Genomic DNA, 17,706 nt, shown 5'->3' on the forward strand with positions numbered 1-17,706 from the left:
AGAGCTCTCAGCACAACTTGCCTTCCATTCTCTTCCCCCAGGACATCATCCTGGAAGGTCTGGGGACCCCTCTGTTTTGCTTTTTAGGAGTCTGTAGGGTTGCTTCTCTTCCTAGGTCAGTCCTGGAGTTCTTACCTCCCCCAGCTTCGAAGCCTCCAGTCCTCCAGGAAGGCTGCCTCACAATCCCTGACTCCACACCTGGCCAGCACCACAAGGCAGCAAATTCTTTCTGTTCGGAGCCCTGTCAGTACATGAGCCCCATTGATGAAGCACCTTGGTTGTTCTGCTTGCATGGGTTTCAAAGAAGGCCTTTGTGGAAGCTCAGGCATGAGGGAGTTGAAGACAGCATTGTTCATCAGTTGCTGTTAGCAGGTGCATTTGCCAAACCCTTGCTCAAATTAAGCAGGAAGTGATTAAAGTTTCCTGGAGTTAGGAAAGGCAAGAATAATAAACACTCATAATTATGAGCAGCATTGCCTTCCACTGTGCTATGGGCTTTATATGTGTCATCTCATCTAATCTTCTGAAACATACTAGGACCGCAATGTTATGATCTTAAGTATTATTATCCACGTTGCAAAAATATGGAAAACTGAGGTTCTAAATGATTACGAAAACTGCCTTAGGACACTCTGTTACAAAGTGTCACAATTGGGATGGAAACGACCAGAATTGTCTAGATGCAAATGCAAGAATAGTTTTTCCAGAATTCTCTAAGATTAAGAAATAAGACCATAGTACTCTAAGTTAACATAAACTTTTCCTCAGTGGTTAGCTTCCTTAGGAGTTCAATCACTCATTGCTTCAGCAACAGCCTGCTATTTTCCAAAGACCTGGATTTGCTCTGGAAGGGAAAAATAAGGAGGTGAATGAGACACAATCCTTTCCCTCTAGGAGCTTGCAGCCTAGCAGGGGAATAAAGTAGGTCATACATACCATTTGTTATAAGTGCTATAATAGAGGTTAATTCAAAATGCTATGGGGTGTAGGCAGATATGATGGAATTAAGTGCCTCTGAAGATCACCATGAAAGCAATGAGAACACTGGCAAAAAAAATTAGAAAATCAATGTTATTACAATCCTGGACATCAACCAAAATCTTCCAAGAATCCAAGAAGTGTTTATTAAGGAAATTTTCCTAAATCTCATTTCCAACAGAAAATTATAAGGCACGCAAAGAAACAAGAAAGTATGTCCCATACCTAGGAAACTAATACAAACTGAGAAAGCTCATATATTGGACATACTGGACAAAAACTTTAAATTGGATATTTTAAACATGTTCAAAGAACTGAAGGAAACTACAAGATCAATGTCTCACCAGGTATAGAATGTCAATAAAAAAATTATAAAAAGAGTTAAATAAAAATTCTAGAGTTGTGCAGCGCCTGGGTGGCTCAGTCAGTTAAGCGTCTGACTCTGGATTTCCGCTCTGGTCATGATCTCAGGGTTGTGAGATGGAGCCCCAGGTCAGATTCTGCTCTGACCATGGAGCCTGCTTAAGATTCTCTCTCTCTCGCTTTCCCTCTGTCCCTCTCCCCACCTCTAAAAAAATAAATAAAAATTCTAGAGTTGACAAATACAATGGCTGACATGAAAGATTTGCTGGGGGATGACTCATTGAATTTTTCTGGTCTGCATTTTCATCTGTCTACTAAGGGGTTTGGGTTAGGTTCGTTGTTTTCAAAGTTAACACAACAAATTTGAGAAGGCAGAAAAAAAAAGGATCAGTGAACTTGAAGATAGACCACCAGAGATTTTCAAGGGTAAACAGTAGAAAGAAAAAAGAATTCAGAAAAATGAACAGAGCCTCAGAGACCTGTGGGACAGAGTGAAGAATATCAACATGCACATAATGGGAGTCCCAGAGAGAGAGACAAAAGAGAGAAGAGGCAAAGAGAATATTTGAAGAAATCAAAGCCCAAATTTTTATAACCTTGATGAAAAACATTAATCTATCTTCTTAATAGACATAGAATAAGCATTTAACAAGAAGCCAAGACCTTCTTATGATAAAAAGATTCAACAAACTAGGAATAGAATGGAACTTCCTCCAACTGATAAAGCATATCAATGAAAAACCCACAGTTAACATCATACATGGTGATGAAAGGATGACATCTTTCTGCTTAGGATCAGGAACAAGGCAAGGGTGTTCACCCTTATAGCTTCTCTTCAATATTGTGCTGGAGGACGAATAGGCAAGAAATAGAATGCATCCAGACTGGAAAGGAAAAAAGTAAGACTTTCCTATTTTCAGGTGACCTGATCTCATATTTAAAAGTTCTTAGGATGCCCCCACACAGACACTATTAGAGGTAATAAACAAATACAGAAAGTTTGCAGAATACAAAATCAGAATAAAATTAACAATTGATTTCCTATACAACAGTAGAGAACAATCTGGAAATTCAATTAGGAAAACAAGTCCATTTATAATAGCAACTGAAATTTAAAAAAATATATACTTAGGAATGAATTCATCAGAAGAACTGCAAAATTTATACACTGAAAGCCATAAAGAAGTTGTTGAAAGAAAGTAAAGAAAACCCGAATAGATGGAAAGACAGACTATAATCATGGATTAGAAAACTTAATATTGTTAGAGTGGCAGTACTTTCCAAAGTAGCTTTCAAATTTACTTCAATCCCTGTCAAATCCTGGCTGACTTTTTTTTTTTTTTTTTTTGCAGAAACTGACAGTCCGATCCTAAAATTCACATGGAAGTGCAAAGGACCCAGAACAACCAAAATGATCTTTAAGAAGAACAACATTGGAGGACTCACACTACCTGACTTCAAAACTTACTCTAAAGCGACAGCAATCTGAACTGTGTGCTACTGTCATGAGGGCAGGCATATAGATCAATAAATACAATCAAGCCTGGAAATAATCCTTACATTTATGATCAACTAATTTTCAACAATGATGTCAACATAAATCAAGAGGGAAAGAATAGTCAACAAATGTGCTGGGACAACAAGGAATCACACGCAAAAGAACAAAGTTGGACATCTGCCATATATAAAAATTAACTCAAAATGGACCGTTGACCTAAATGTAAGAGCTATAACTATGAGACTCTTGGAAGAAAACACAGACATGTATCTTTGTGACTTTGGATTAGGCGCTGGTTTCTTAGATAGGATACCAAAAATACAAGCAATGACAACAAAAAGAAATGGGCAAATTGGACTTCATGATTAAGAACTTCTGTGCTTCAAAGGATATTCAAGAATGCAAAGGCCTCTGCAGACTGCAATAAATACCTGCAAACCATATATTTTATAGGAGATTGGTATCCAGAATATATAGAATTCTTATAATTCAATAATAGAAGGACAAATAACCAATTTTTTAAAAAACAGGCAAAATATTTTTATATATATTTCCCCAAAAAAGATATACAAATAGCAAATTATTCCCCTGAAAAAATGCTCAACATCATTAGGTTTTAGTTAACAATACCAAACCATAATGAAATATCATTTCACACCTACTGGGACAGCTATAATAAAAAAGATCGACTATCACAAGTGTTCACAGAGATGTGCAGATCCTGGAACCCTCATATATTGCTGGTGAGAATGCAGCATTTTGGAAAACAATTTGGAAGTTCCTCTAAAAAAAGCTACACAAACCGTTATCATGTGACCCAGCAATTCTACTCCTAGGTATACACTCAAGAGAATTGAAAACATATTTCTAGACAAAATATTGTATGTTAATGTTCATGGCAACATTATCCATAATAGCTAAAATGTGAAAACAATCCAAATACCAACCAGCTGATACGTGGATAATGTAGTGTATTCAGCTAATGAAATATGGTTCAGCTATAAAAAGGAATGAAATAAAAATAAATAAATAAATAAATAAATAAATAAATAAATAAATAAGGAATGAAATACCAATATATGCTACAACATGGATGAAAGTGGAAAAAGCCAGACACAAATGACCACATTATATATTATTTCATTTAAAGGAAATATTCAGAATTGGCAAACACACAGAGACAGGAAATAGATTAGTGGTTGTCTGACTGGGGGAATCGTGGAAAGGAGAGTGACTGCTAATGGATACGTGGCTCTTCTGGGGATATTGAAGCTGTTCTGGAATTAGATAGTGGTATTGATTGCCCAACTGTGCGAATATGCTAAAAACCACTGAATCATACACTTTAAAGGGGTGATTTTTATGGTCTGTGAATGATATCTCAATATATATCTTCCCATATACCTTAGTTTTGGGGTATGCGAGTTGAAAATGCTACAGGAGCTCAGAAGAAAGTCAAAAGTTAAAGGGAGGATCCAGGAGGGCTTCCCTGAGGAAGTGATGCAGGTTGTCCTTTTCCTAGCTCACAGGTCTCTGACTATCGTTGGCTTATAATCATGTCCCAAAGCAGTGCCTCTCCAGAGCAGAAAGGTCCCACTTCGCACTCTGATACTCCTTCCTAGTGCCTTCCTTTCCTCTGTCTGGGCTTTATTTACATCATATTCACACAATTCAAGGCCCACTTGTCCATCCATTTGTCAGTGGACGTTTCTTCTACATCTGAATACATTTTTTTTTACAGTCATTTTTATATTTTTTGATTTTCCATCATCCTTTTTTGAAATTGAAGTCCAGGTGACACACAATATTTTATTGGCTTCAATTATACAGCACAGTGATTTGACATTTACATACATTATGAAATGATCACCATTATAAGTCCAGTCGCCAGAGTTGTTGCAATATTCTCTAGTGGAATTTGTAGCAAAGACATTTCTAGCAAAACAGAACACTTTTAGACAATGACTGGCCCCATTCAATCAAACACCATGGAAAAAAATTATGGTTCCCCTTCCTCACCCGCACTAAGAAAAAGTGAGCGAGGAGACTATACTCCCACTCTTGTGAGCCTGTAACAATGCACCCGACTGCTCCTGCCAAGGTGGTATCAGGAAAGGTCAGGTGGAGAGCTAGCACTTTCCTCCTCAACTAAGTTAATCCCCAGGGTATCAGCGGAGAACATGCTGGGAGCCTGAGCATCCACCTCCACCTGGCAGCAATGTAGAGCCTTCTCCCCACTTTGGACACGAACAGAGGCCAGACGGAAACCCTGAACTCCTTCCTCAACCTCTAAATAACGGGGAGGTGTCACCATCCTCTGCCAGAGAAAGCCAGATAAAACAGATCCAGAGGCTCCTAACGTAATATGAAAACGTCCAGCTTCCAGTTGAAAATCACTCATTATACAAAGAACCAGGAAGATCTCAAACTGAATTTAAAAAGATAATCAGGGGCACCTGGGGGGCTCAGCAGTTGAGCATCTGCCTTTGGCTCTGGGCGTGACCCTGGGGTCCCAGGATCGAGTCCCATGTCGGGCTCCCTGCATGGAGCCTGCTTCTCCCTCTGCCTGTGTCTCTGCCTCTCTCTCTCTCTCTGTCTCTCATGAATAAATAAATATTTTTTTTAAAAAAAGATAATTAGTAGATGCCAGGACCAAGATGAGAAGGAAGTTAGGATTATTAGACAAAGATTCCAAAGCAGCCGTGATAAAAATGTTTCAGCAAGCAACTAGACACACGCTCAAAACAATACAAATAGCTAGCAAACCTCATCAAACAAGCGGAAGATATGAAGAGAAACCAAATGGACACTTCAGAAGAGAAAAATAGAATGACCGAAATGACAAGTTTGGCAGATGGGGCCCACGGCAGAATGGAGGGGACAGAGGAGAACTTACTCGAAGGAATTCAGGAGGAGCTACATTAATGTCAGATAGAGTTTGGAGCAAAGAAAATGACCAGAATTCTATATCATAAGAAAAGTATAAATTCCCCAAGAAGACATAGCAACCCTAAATGTGTTCACAAAACCCCCGAGCTCTAAGGTACGTAAGGCGCAGACTGCTAGAACCGACAAGGAAGCTGGAAAGACACAGAGTCCAGCGGGAAACAGCCGCGGCTCCCTGTCCATGGTGGGTGGACAAGTGGGACGTTAGCCGGGATGCAGGGGAGCCCAGATGCCACCAGGGAACACCTCGGGTCCGAAGGTGCAGGGCACCCCACCCACCGGCAGCGGGATATAGGGTCTTTCGAGCGGTCACAGAACATACACCAAAGTAGACCATGTCTTGGGCCGTAAGATAAGCCTTAACAAATTTAAAGCAATTAAACTCCTATACGGTGTGTTCTCAGATCACAATGGAACCAAATTAGAAATCAGTGGCAGGAAGATAAGAGGAAAACCTGCAAATACTTGGAAACTAAACACTTCTAAATGATCCATGAGTCCAAGGAGAAGTCTCGAGGGAAGTTTTTATTTTTATTTATTTATTTTTTAAGATTTATTTTATTTTATTTATTTATTCAAGGGAAATTTTTAAAAGGCATCTAACCCCAGTACAACACATGAAAATGTGTGATACGTGGCTAAAACAGTGCTGAGAGGGAAACCGACAGCACTAAGTGCATTTATTAGAAAAGAAGAAAGGTGGAATGCAGAGTAGAGGTCCCTCAAAAAATTAAAAATAGAACTGGTACATCATCAGCAATTTTACTTCTGAGTATTTATCCAAAGGAAACAAAAACACTAACTCAGAAACATATCTCTACCCCTATTTTCACTGCAGCGTTATTTATGAGAGCCAAGACCTGGAAACAACCTAAGTGTCCATCGATGGATGAACAAGATGAAGAAAATGTGGTGTATACACAATGGAATATTATTCAACCACAAAAAAGAAGGAAATCTTGCCTTTTGCTGCAACGTGGATGGAACCAGAAGGCATTATGCTAAGTGAAACAAGTCAGAGAAAGACAAACGCCATATGAGCCATATGAGCTCACTTACTTGTGGAATATTAAAAACCAAGTTCGAAAGAAACAACCCAAGCTCACAGATCCAGAGAACAAAGTGTTGGGTGCCAGAGGCAGGGGGTGGGGGCAGGCAAGATGAGTGAAGGTGGTCAGGAGGCCCAAGCTCTCAGGTATAAAACAGGTAAGTCACGGGGAGGCGATGTACAGCATGGTCACTGTGGTCAACAATACTCTGTGGTATATTTGAAAGCTGCTAAGAAAATAGAATTTAAGAGTTCTAAACACAAGAAACAAATCTGTAACTGTGTGCGGTGATGGATATTGAGTAGGCTTATTGCGACGATCATTTCACCATATGTACGTATACGAAATCATTATGTTGAATGCCTGAAATGAGTGTAATGTGACATATCAATCATATCTCAATCTAAAAAATGAAGAAAGTTTTTTTTTTTAGGAATTTTGAGATTTTTTTCATTTGAAGGTAAATCTTAATGCTATATCAAATTCACACATATGCTAATTTAAATACCCAATTCTATTTATCTAAAACACACATTGCAAACATACAAATATCTATTCTCTCCACATGTCAGAGCCTATTCATTTCATGGTTTGGAAACGCAGAGAATAGATTTCCCCCTTAAACTGCAAGTCAGCAGGTATTTCTTTACAGTTCACTTTAGCAGAATTCATACAAAATAGTAATTAACAATGATCTTCTTTACTGGTTAACTCACAAAGAAACGCCTTCAAAACTGCATTTTGTTAAAGTTTCTGTACTAAAATGTAGAAACGCTGAATTACACAAATATTGAAAAGTTAAAAATTCCTTAATTTTTTATTCCTGGTTCCATGACCACAATTTACAGGGCAATATACCTGATGTAATGAAAAGAAAAAGACAAAGCTACAACAGTTAAAGGACCTCGGGGATGCACATCTAATTGACACTACAGTGCATTAATCAATCGATGCACTTTCTGCAAACTGTGGCTATGACAGTCCTGAACAAGAAGGGCTCCTGTTGAAGCTGCAGTAACTTTTCTGACTATGGATCATCGTTCCTCCTGTGGCATATTTTTATGGTTCCTCTAATGCATTTGGGATGACTGTCTCAAAGTAACCTATAGCTTTCCTGACAACTCCTCACTCTCTCTCCTGCTAAGAACTGTAGCCCTTTTCTGAATTTTTTTAAGAGCCTTCTGCTACCATATCCACCACTCCCACCACCAGATCCATAACCACCACCATAGCAACTGCCCGAGCTTCTTTCACCAAAACTGCCCCGCTTCATGGGTCCATAATTTGATTGCTGTTGTCCGCTCTAATTTCCAAAACCATTATAGGTCCCACCACCACCATAGTTACCACCTCCAAAATTTCCTCCTTCATTGTAACCATCATATCCTCCACCACCACCACATCTGCCTCCTTGGTTTCCATATCCTGCTCCACCACCACCATAGCCTCCTCTACTACTATAACCAGGACCACCACCATAGTTGCCACCGTCACCTCCAAATCCATTAAATCCACCATCGCCTCCTCCATAACTACCTCTGCTGCCACCACCTCCACCACCATAGCCTCCTCTTCCACCAAAGTTTCCACCACAGCCAACATTACCACCACCTCCAAAGTTTCCTCCATGACCCATGAAGTTGCCAGATCCACCTCCGCGGCCTCTTTGTGATCCAGCAGACTGCATCTCTTGTTCAGAAAGGGGCTTTTTCACTTAACAGTTATGCCCATTAATAGTGTGGTATTTCTGAACAACAATTTTATCAACTGTATCATGATCATCAAAAGTCACAAAACCAAATCCTCTCTTTTTTTCCACTCTGCCTGTCTTCCATAACTTCTATGGTTTCAATTTTGCCACTTTTCAAAGTAGTCTCTCAAATTATACTCTTCTGTATCTTCTTTAATACCACCACCAAAAATTTTCTTCCCTGTTAGATGGGCACCAGGCTTTTCAGAATTCTCTCTAGAAACAGCTCTCTTTGGTTCCACTACACACCCATCAACCTTGTGTGGCCGGGCACACATTGCTGCATCCACCCCTTCAACTCAAGAGTAAGTCACAAACCCAAATCCCCTGGAAAGTCTTGTTTGGGGGACTCTCATTACCACACAATCTGTAAGTGTGCCCCCATTTTTCAAAATGTTCTCTTAAACTATCATCTGTAGTTTTAAAGCTCAAACCACCAATAAACGGTTTTCTCAACTGCTCTGGTTCCTTTGGATCATGGCCCTCCTCCCCCTAGCAGCAGCGGTGATGGCTGAGTGGGGCTGGGGGCGACCGGGCTGTGGTTTTACCTCCATTTTGAGACCAAGAAGAAAGGTCTTAACTCACTTATCTAAGTTCTCACCTCAAGAATCTACAAATAGAAAAGCAAAATAATCCCCAAACAAACAGAAGGAAGGAAATAGTAAAGAGAAGGGCAAAATCAATTTAGTTGAAAACAGAAAAATCATACAGAAAATCCATAAAACAGATTTTTAAAGTCAATAACATTGACAAAACTCTAATAATAGTGACAAGAATACAAAAAAGACACAAATTATCAATATCAGGAATGAAACATGAGTATTGCCACAGACTCTGCAGATAGTAGAAGAATTAATGTGGGAATACCACACACAACCCCATACACATAATTTCACAGCACAGATGAAATGGGCCGTTGTCTTAAAAAGCACAAACTACCGCAACTCACTCAATATGAAATGATAATTTAATAGCCCTACAACTATTAAGGGAATTGAATTTACAATTTACAGTCTACCAGAAACAGCATCTCCAGACCCAGAGAATTCTATCAAATGGTTAAAGAAGAATTAACACTAATTCTATGCGATCTCTTCCAGGCAATAGAAGAGGAGGGAACACTTCCCAGTTCGTTTTATGAACCTATAATTACCCTAGTACCAAAACCAAAGAGAAAACTATAGACTGATATCTCATTCATGTAGATGCAAAAGCCCTTAGAATATCAGCAAATAAAAATCAACAGTAAATGAAAACGACTTTACATCATGATCCAAGAGGGTGAATTTCCAGATACAAGGCTGGTTCAATATGGGAAAATCTATCAATGTAATCCACCAGATTAAACTGTTGAAGGATAAAAAAAAATCACACAATCATATCAACAGATGTAGAAAAAACATTTGATAAAAATCAGCACCTATTTATAATAAAAACTCGCAGAAAACTAGGAATAAAGGGAACTTCCTTAACTTGATAAAGAACATCTAAAGAAACGTAGAGCTAACATCATATTAAAGGCAAAAAACCTAAATGCTTTATCCCCAAGATCAGGAGTAAACTCAATATAGTGCTAGAAGTTCTAGTCAGTGTAATAAGGGCCAGAGAAAGAAATAAACTGCATACAGATTAAAAAGGAAGACACAAAACTGCCTCTATTTGCAGTTGGCAAATGATCTACATAGAAAATTCCAGCAAATGTACAAATATACTCTTAGAACTAACAAGTGAGTTCAAGAAAGATCGTAGGATAAAAGAAAAACATACAGAGGTGTCTGGGTGGCTCAGTTGGTTGAGTGTCTGACTCTTGATCTCAGCTCAGGTCCTGATCTCAGGGTCGTGAGTTCAGGCTCATAAGTTGGACTCTGTGCTGGGCGTGGAGCTTACTTTAAAAAAAAAAAAAAAAAAGAAAGAAAAAAAGAGAAACATACAAAAATCAATTGTATTTCCATATATTTGCATGTGAAATTAAGATACAGTACCATTTACAATTGCTCAAAGACAATGAAATACTTAGATGTAAATCTAACAAAACACATATAGGACTTACATGCTGAAAATCATGCAATGCTGATGCAAGAAATAAAAAAAAAGATCTAAGTAAATGGAGAAACACATCACGCTCATGAATTGGAAGGCTTAACACAGTAAAGATGTTCATTCTCAGGTATAATGCAATTGCTGTTAAAATCTTAGCAAAAAATTTTTATAAATATAGATCTTTAAAAATTGTATGTGGAAAGGCAAGGGAACTTAAATGCCTTAAAATTTTTGAAAAGGAAGAATAAACTGGAAGGAATCCATTCACCCAATTTCAAAGCTTATTATAGAGCTACAGTGATCAAGACTGTCATATTGGCAGAAGTAGTCACGTAGATCAGTGGAACAGAACAGAGAACTCAGAAAAAGACCCATTTCAATAGGTCCACCTGATTTTTGGTGAGGGAGAAGTGGTGCAATCGGACATCCGTAGGATTCAGCAAACAAATAAATGAATAAAAATGAAACTTGACCTAAGTGTCACACTTCATAAAAAATCACTTAAAATGGATCATGGACATAAATATAAAGTATAACACTATAAAACTTTTAGAAAAAAAAAAAGAAAAAATCTATAGCATATAGAGCCAGGCAAAGTATTCTTAGACTAGATAGGCACCAAAGGGATGATGCATAGAAGGAAAATCTGATAAATCTGACTTTATTGAAGAGACTGTCTTTCTTCCAATGGATAATCTTTCCTCCTTTATCGAATATTAGTTGGCCATAAAGTTCAGGGTCCACTTCTGGGTTCTCTATTCTGTTCCATTGATCTATGTGTCTGTTTTTGTGCCAGTGCCACACTGTCTTGATGACCACAGCTTTGTAGTACAACCTGAAACCTGGCATTGTGATGCCCCCAAATATGGTTTTCTTTTTTAAAATTCCCCTGGCTATTCGGGGTCTTTTCTGATTCCACACAAATCTTCAAATAATTTGTTCTAATTCTCTGAAGAAAGTCCATGGTATTTTGATAGGGATTGCATTAAACGTGTAAATTGCCCTGGGTAACATTGACATTTTCACAATATTAATTCTGCCAATCCATGAGCATGGAATATTTTTCCATCTCTTTGTGTTTTCCTCAATTTCTTTCAGAAGTGTTCTATAGTTTTTAGGGTATAGATCCTTTACCTCTTTGGTGAGGTTTATTCCTAGGTATCTTATGCTTTTGGGTGCAATTGTAAATGGGATTGACTCCTTAATTTCTCTTTCTTCAACCTCATTGTTAGTGGATAGAAATGCCACTGATTTCTGGGCATTGATTTTGTATCTTGCCACGCTACCAAATTGCTGTATGAGTTTTATCAATCTTGGGGTGGAGGCTTTTGGGTTTTCTATGTAGAGTATCATGTCATCGGTGAAGAGGAAGAGTTTGACTTCTTCTTTGCCAATTTGAATGCCTTTAATGTCTTTTTGTTGCCTGATTGCTGAAGCTAGGACTTCCAGTACTATGTTGAATAGCAGTGGTGAGAGTGGACATCCCTGTCTTGTTCCTGATCTTAGGGGAAAGGCTCCCAGTGCTTCCCCATTGAGAATGATATTTGCTGTGGGCTTTTCGTAGATGGCTTTTAAGATGTCAAGGAAAGTTCCCTCTATCCCTACTCTCTGAAGAGTTTTGATTAGGAATGGATGCTGTATTTTGTCAAATGCTTTCTCTGCATCTAATGAGAGGATCATATGGTTCTTGGTTTTTCTCTTGCTGATATGATGAATCACATTGATTGTTTTACGAGTGTTGAACCAGCCTTGTGTCCCGGGGATAAATCCTACTTGGTCGTGGTGAATAATTTTCTTAATGTGCTGTTGGATCCTATTGGCTAGTATCTTGTTGAGAATTTTTGCATCCATGTTCATCAGGGAAAATTGGACATCCACATGCAGAAGGATGAAACTAGACCACTCTCTTTCACCATACACAAAGATAAATTCAAAATGGATGAAAGATCTAAATGTGAGACAAGATTCCATCAAAATCCTAGAGGAGAACACAAGCAACACCCTTTTTGAACTCGGCCACAGTAACTTCTTGCAAGATACATCCACGAAGGCAAAAGAAACAAAAGCAAAAATGAACTATTGGGACTTCATCAAGATAAGAAGCTTTTGCACAGCAAGGGATACAGTCAACAAAACTCAAAGACAACCTACAGAATGGGAGAAGATATTTGCAAATGACATATCAGATAAAGGGCTAGTTTCTAAGATCTATAAAGAACTTCTTAAACTCAACACCAAAGAAACAAACAATTCAATCATGAAATGGGCAAAAGACATGAAGAGAAATCTCACAGAGGAAGACATAGACATGGCCAACATGCACGTGAGAAAATGCTCTGCATCACTTGCCATCAGGGAAATACAAATCAAAACCACAATGAGATACCACCTCACACCAGTGAGAATGGGGAACATTAACAAGGCAGGAAACCACAAATGTTGGAGAGGATGCGGAGAAAAGGGAACCCTCCTGCACTGTTGGTGGGAATGTGAACTGGTGCAGCCACTCTGGAAAACTGTGTGGAGGTTCCTCAAAGAGTTAAAAATAGACCTGCCCTACGACCCAGCAATTGCACTGTTGGGGATTTACCCCAAAGATTCAGATGCAATGAAACGCCGAGACACCTGCACCCCGATGTTTATAGCAGCAATGTCCACAATAGCCAAACTGTGGAAGGGGCTTCGGTGTGCATCGAAAGATGAATGGATAAAGAAGATGTGGTCTATGTATACAATGAAATATTCCTCAGCCATTAGAAATGACAAATACCCACCATTTGCTTCAACCTGGATGGAACTGGAGGGTATTATGCTGAGTGAAGTAAGTCAATTGGAGAAGGACAAACAGTGTATGTTCTCATTCATTTGGGGAATATAAATAATAGTGAAAGGGAATATAGGGGAAGGGAGAAGAAATGTGTGGGAAATATCAGAAAGGGAGACAGAACATAAAGACTCCTAACTCTGGGAAATGAACTAGGGGTGGTGGAAGGGGAGGAGGGCGGGGGGTGGGGGTGAGTGGGTGACGGGCACTGAGGGGGACACTTGACGGGATGAGCACTGGGTGTTATTCTGTATGTTGGTAAATTGAACACCAATAAAAATTATTTTATTAAAAAAATCTGAGTTTATCAAAATGAAAAACATTTGCTCTGTGAAAGACCCTGTTTCAAGGGATTTTGACAAGAACACATTGAACAGTCTCTGGAAGAGACAGGGAACCTTGCTTCAGGTCAATAGAGGTTGTCACTTGGGATCCCTGGAAAACGACCAGTTACGACAGTCTCTATGATAGCGCTCCGGCCCCCACCCCTTGCGTCTGTCGCTGTGGTAACTAGGAGGTGCTCACCTTGTGCCTCGCTGAAGGCCAGACACCACCGTGTGAAGCGCTTCTTTACTCCACCTGTCTAGTGATCCCATCACAAGTGGCTCGATGGAGTCTAGTCTTGTGCATGGTGTGATTTTCCACACTGTACACTCATAACAGGTGGATGGGACAAATGATCTAATTAATAAAGAGCTGCTTTCAAAGTCTTCCATCCCAGACTCAGTAATATGTCTGTTAGGAGGAAAACATATGGCATTTTCTAGTTGAGAATCCTTGGATTTAAGTCTTCGATATGGGCCTTGGAGGGCATACGGAGCACAAGCCGTGGCGTCTTCTTTACCCAAATATTTTTACAAGGTGAAGGTTTGTTAACCACTTACTGTCTTAGGCTCTCCGTATTAAAGTTTTGAGTAAAAAATACAGTCTGTGATGTGAAGGGCACCATATCTTCCTCCTTGGAACTCATTTGTATCATTGATACTATCAAGGAATCACTTGTCAATAATCAGAAGTACTTTGTTATTAAAAAAAAAAAAATGCCTTGGCCTCTCCTGCCTTCCTTGTACACTGCTCTGAAAATATTTCAAGTACTTCCAAGACAACTGTCTAGGGAGCAGTCACAGAACATTTTCCTTCCACCTGGATATTAACCCAGCAAGCAGCAGCTTCAGAATTATGCACCTGTGATCAGACCAAATGTAGTGGAAGCATTTGCCCTTGTCTCCTCAGGGGCAAAGAAACTCTTATTTTCCACATCAGCCTTGTTTTGTTTTGTTTTGTTTTTTTATTTGCTCTCTGCTCGGAGACCCAGCCCCACCCCATGAAAAGGCTTTCTATTTAATCAGAGAGACACAAAGTTGGCTTGTGCAAACCAAGCATAAAAGACACAGGAGCAATTTATTCTGGTTAATAAGCTAGGGAGACACATGTAGAGGCCAATTGTACGGTGGACACAAGAAGGGTTTCTTGTCTGGAGAGTGTATAATGTGGCAGACAGTGTCATTTGTTTTTGCTTATCCAATGGCCACCCTCTTTTTTATTGCTTAGAAAAATACTATTTGCTACAGACATCAGGCAGGTGGCCATGGGATTTAGGAGAAAATGATTTGCTACCAGTCCTCTTGGATGAGTAAATTACAATTTCTGTATACAAATTTTGGTAGGCAGCCTTCAAGAGCTTCAAGTAACTCTTGCCTCCTGCTATTGACACCCTCATGTAGTCTTCTTCTACACAGAATAGGGCTGATGTGTGACCCACAGGATGTTGTGGAAATGCAGCATTTAAATCTGACTTTCAAAGCTAAGTCATCAAACACATTGCAGCTTTTATCTCACTTTCTTGGATTATTCATTCAAGAGGAACCCAGCTCTCAAGTGGTGACAACATTCAAGCAATCCAGTGATAAAGTCCCCCCATGGGCCAGGAACTGATGCCTCCTGCCAACAGCCAGCATGAAATTGCTGGCCATAGAAGTGAATCAGCTTTGCTCAGATCCTCCAGCTCTGGCTTCAGACTGGAAGTCCAGATGACATCTTGCCTGCACTTTTATAGGAGACTCCAAGCCACAACCATGCAGCCAAGTCTCTCCCAAATTCCCGGCCCAAAAAAACTATGAGACATAAGGCACACTATTGCTTTAAGCCAATAAATTTTGGGGCAATTTGTTATGCAGCAATAGACAACTAGTATACCAACCATGTTAATTCCCACTTCCCCTGTGTGGTATAGAGGTGGTTAGAAAAGCACAGACAAAAACCCAGAGGCATGAATGAGAGACTTTGACATTGCCTATGCCTTATTCTGACAGCCCGAGCCAGTGGTGTGCTCATATGCTTTATTTCTCCAATAATTTAGAAGCTCTGGGTTGTAGTATTTATCTTGTTCTGTGGTATAAATATTCCCACCATGGTGAAGCTCATGCTATCACCACATTTGGGAAAAATTGCACACAGTGAGCTCTCTTGAGCCTGTATGAATCAGCTCTACCAGTGGTGGAAGAATTTTATTCCAGGTCTCTTTTAGCTCAGAGCTCCAGCTCCTCATACTCTGGCTGCTGCTATTTCCAAAAGTTGACAGCACTGCAGACCCTTGACTTACCTAAGAAGAACTAAAGAGCATTTGGATGAGGTAACATTCTTGGGATTACTTCTTATTGTAGGGGTCTGATTGAAGCCAGGGGATACTTCCTCCATAACCACTTCTTCAGCCCTGAGGGGAGCTTGTCTTGGTGCTACAAGGAGCCAGCAAGTAGTCACATCCCTACTCAGTGGGAGAAAGTAAGATCAGCCCTTGAAGATGTGGACTGGCAATGTCCTAAGACAGTGACTTAAGAGCGCCAGTGCTTGACCACAGCCTACGGATATTCTGGTGTGTGGTTAGGTTACCAGTGATTAGAATCGGCTTCACAAACTAAGACCAGGAACCCACCTTGAAGCCTGAGATGTGGTTGGTTCAGCAATCAACAGACATACGGAAAAACCTTTTGTGGTAAGATAACGTGGTGGTTAAGTGTCAACACAGATTGTCTGCATTCACACTGTTTCCACTAGGTGTGTAATTTGGGGGCATTTACTTTTATAAGCCTGAGCTTTCCCATATGTAAAATGGGGATAATAAGGTTGATCGTGTACAATTAGGTATGTTATGTGCTTGGCCTATGGAAAGTATACAATAAAATGTAGCTATGAGTAGTAGTATTATTATCATTACCACGCAGTGATGCAGGTCACTGAAGGAAAAGTTGCAAATTTTTTACAATAAAAGGGAGACACTCCTTTATATGTCTCTATATTTGCTGAAGTGGAGCTGGAAAGACAAGATGGATAGGGCCTCACTGCCCCAGGCCCTCCCTGTTGAAGTGTCGGTGACATTCCTCTGCAGAGGCAGCCCCACCCACATCCTGAAATATTTCCAACTAGGACAGGAGGACATCACAGCCTCAACCACCAGCTGGGCCACAGTCAATGCCCACTGAATCCCAGGCTACGCCTTCTCTTGTCCTTGTCTATCTGACCTGGTTTCCAACTCATTTTCTCTGCTGGACACTTGTCTGGGGCTGGATCCCCACCTGGATCCTATGGTCTTTTCAAGAGGTTGGGGGAAGAGTGATGGCAGCTGAGCTCACTCCTATGTGAGGAGGTCAGAAGAAGGATGGCATTATCTGTTTAATGTGTCAGCTGTCCCTGTGACTCCCTCACCCAGATGAGCACTTGCCACCCCTCTGTGGATCTGCAGCTGCTTTCTAGAGAGGCTCTCCAGTCCTCGGAGACCTAATCTGGCATCCTAAGCTTCTCCACGATTTGATATTGCTAAAGTTTCTGTGGATCTTGTAGATGTCCTCACACAGGACATCTATACACAAAGGAAGCTTGTTGTGATTAAACAATCTTGTTCTTCAGTTCCTGGCCCTACCTCACACCAGACTGCAGCCAGCCATCTGATTTACCCACGTGAGCCAAAGGGAGTCAGAAGCATTAAATCCATTAAATCCATCCATTAAATTAAATTAAATTAAATTAAATCCATTAAAGCATTAAATCCATTAATCCATCCATTAAAGCTACCACCTTCCATAATGTTCCACACTTGAGCAGTTGTAGTAAAGCACAGCCTCCCCCATCCCTCTGCTTGCCTTTCCCCTCCCAGTGCCTGCTGCACCCCAGGCCAGCTTGTGTGCTCTTCTTGATTTTAGCATTTCTGGTTGCTATAGGAACACAGGGAACAGCAGCCATAGGAGAATCTGAGTTTGATTTT

General features: G+C 40.0%; 1 long non-coding RNA gene and 1 pseudogene across 1 annotated transcript in view; both read right to left on the bottom strand.

The window, feature by feature from the left end:
* Positions 1-17,706, bottom strand: part of LOC140632139 (uncharacterized) — a 38,337-nt gene that overhangs the window by 1,581 nt on the left and 19,050 nt on the right. Inside the window, exons 2-3 of the long non-coding RNA XR_012029670.1 lie at positions 10,352-10,470; positions 136-423 (exon numbers count right to left, since the gene is read on the bottom strand). This is a non-coding gene — a long non-coding RNA (uncharacterized lncRNA). The remainder of the gene's footprint in view (positions 1-135; positions 424-10,351; positions 10,471-17,706) is intronic.
* On the bottom strand, positions 1,051-9,138 carry LOC140632138 (heterogeneous nuclear ribonucleoprotein A3 pseudogene; annotated as a pseudogene).

The sequence above is a fragment of the Canis lupus genome, chromosome 4, assembly GCF_048164855.1.
Source record: "Canis lupus baileyi chromosome 4, mCanLup2.hap1, whole genome shotgun sequence".
NCBI lineage: Eukaryota > Metazoa > Chordata > Mammalia > Carnivora > Canidae > Canis > Canis lupus.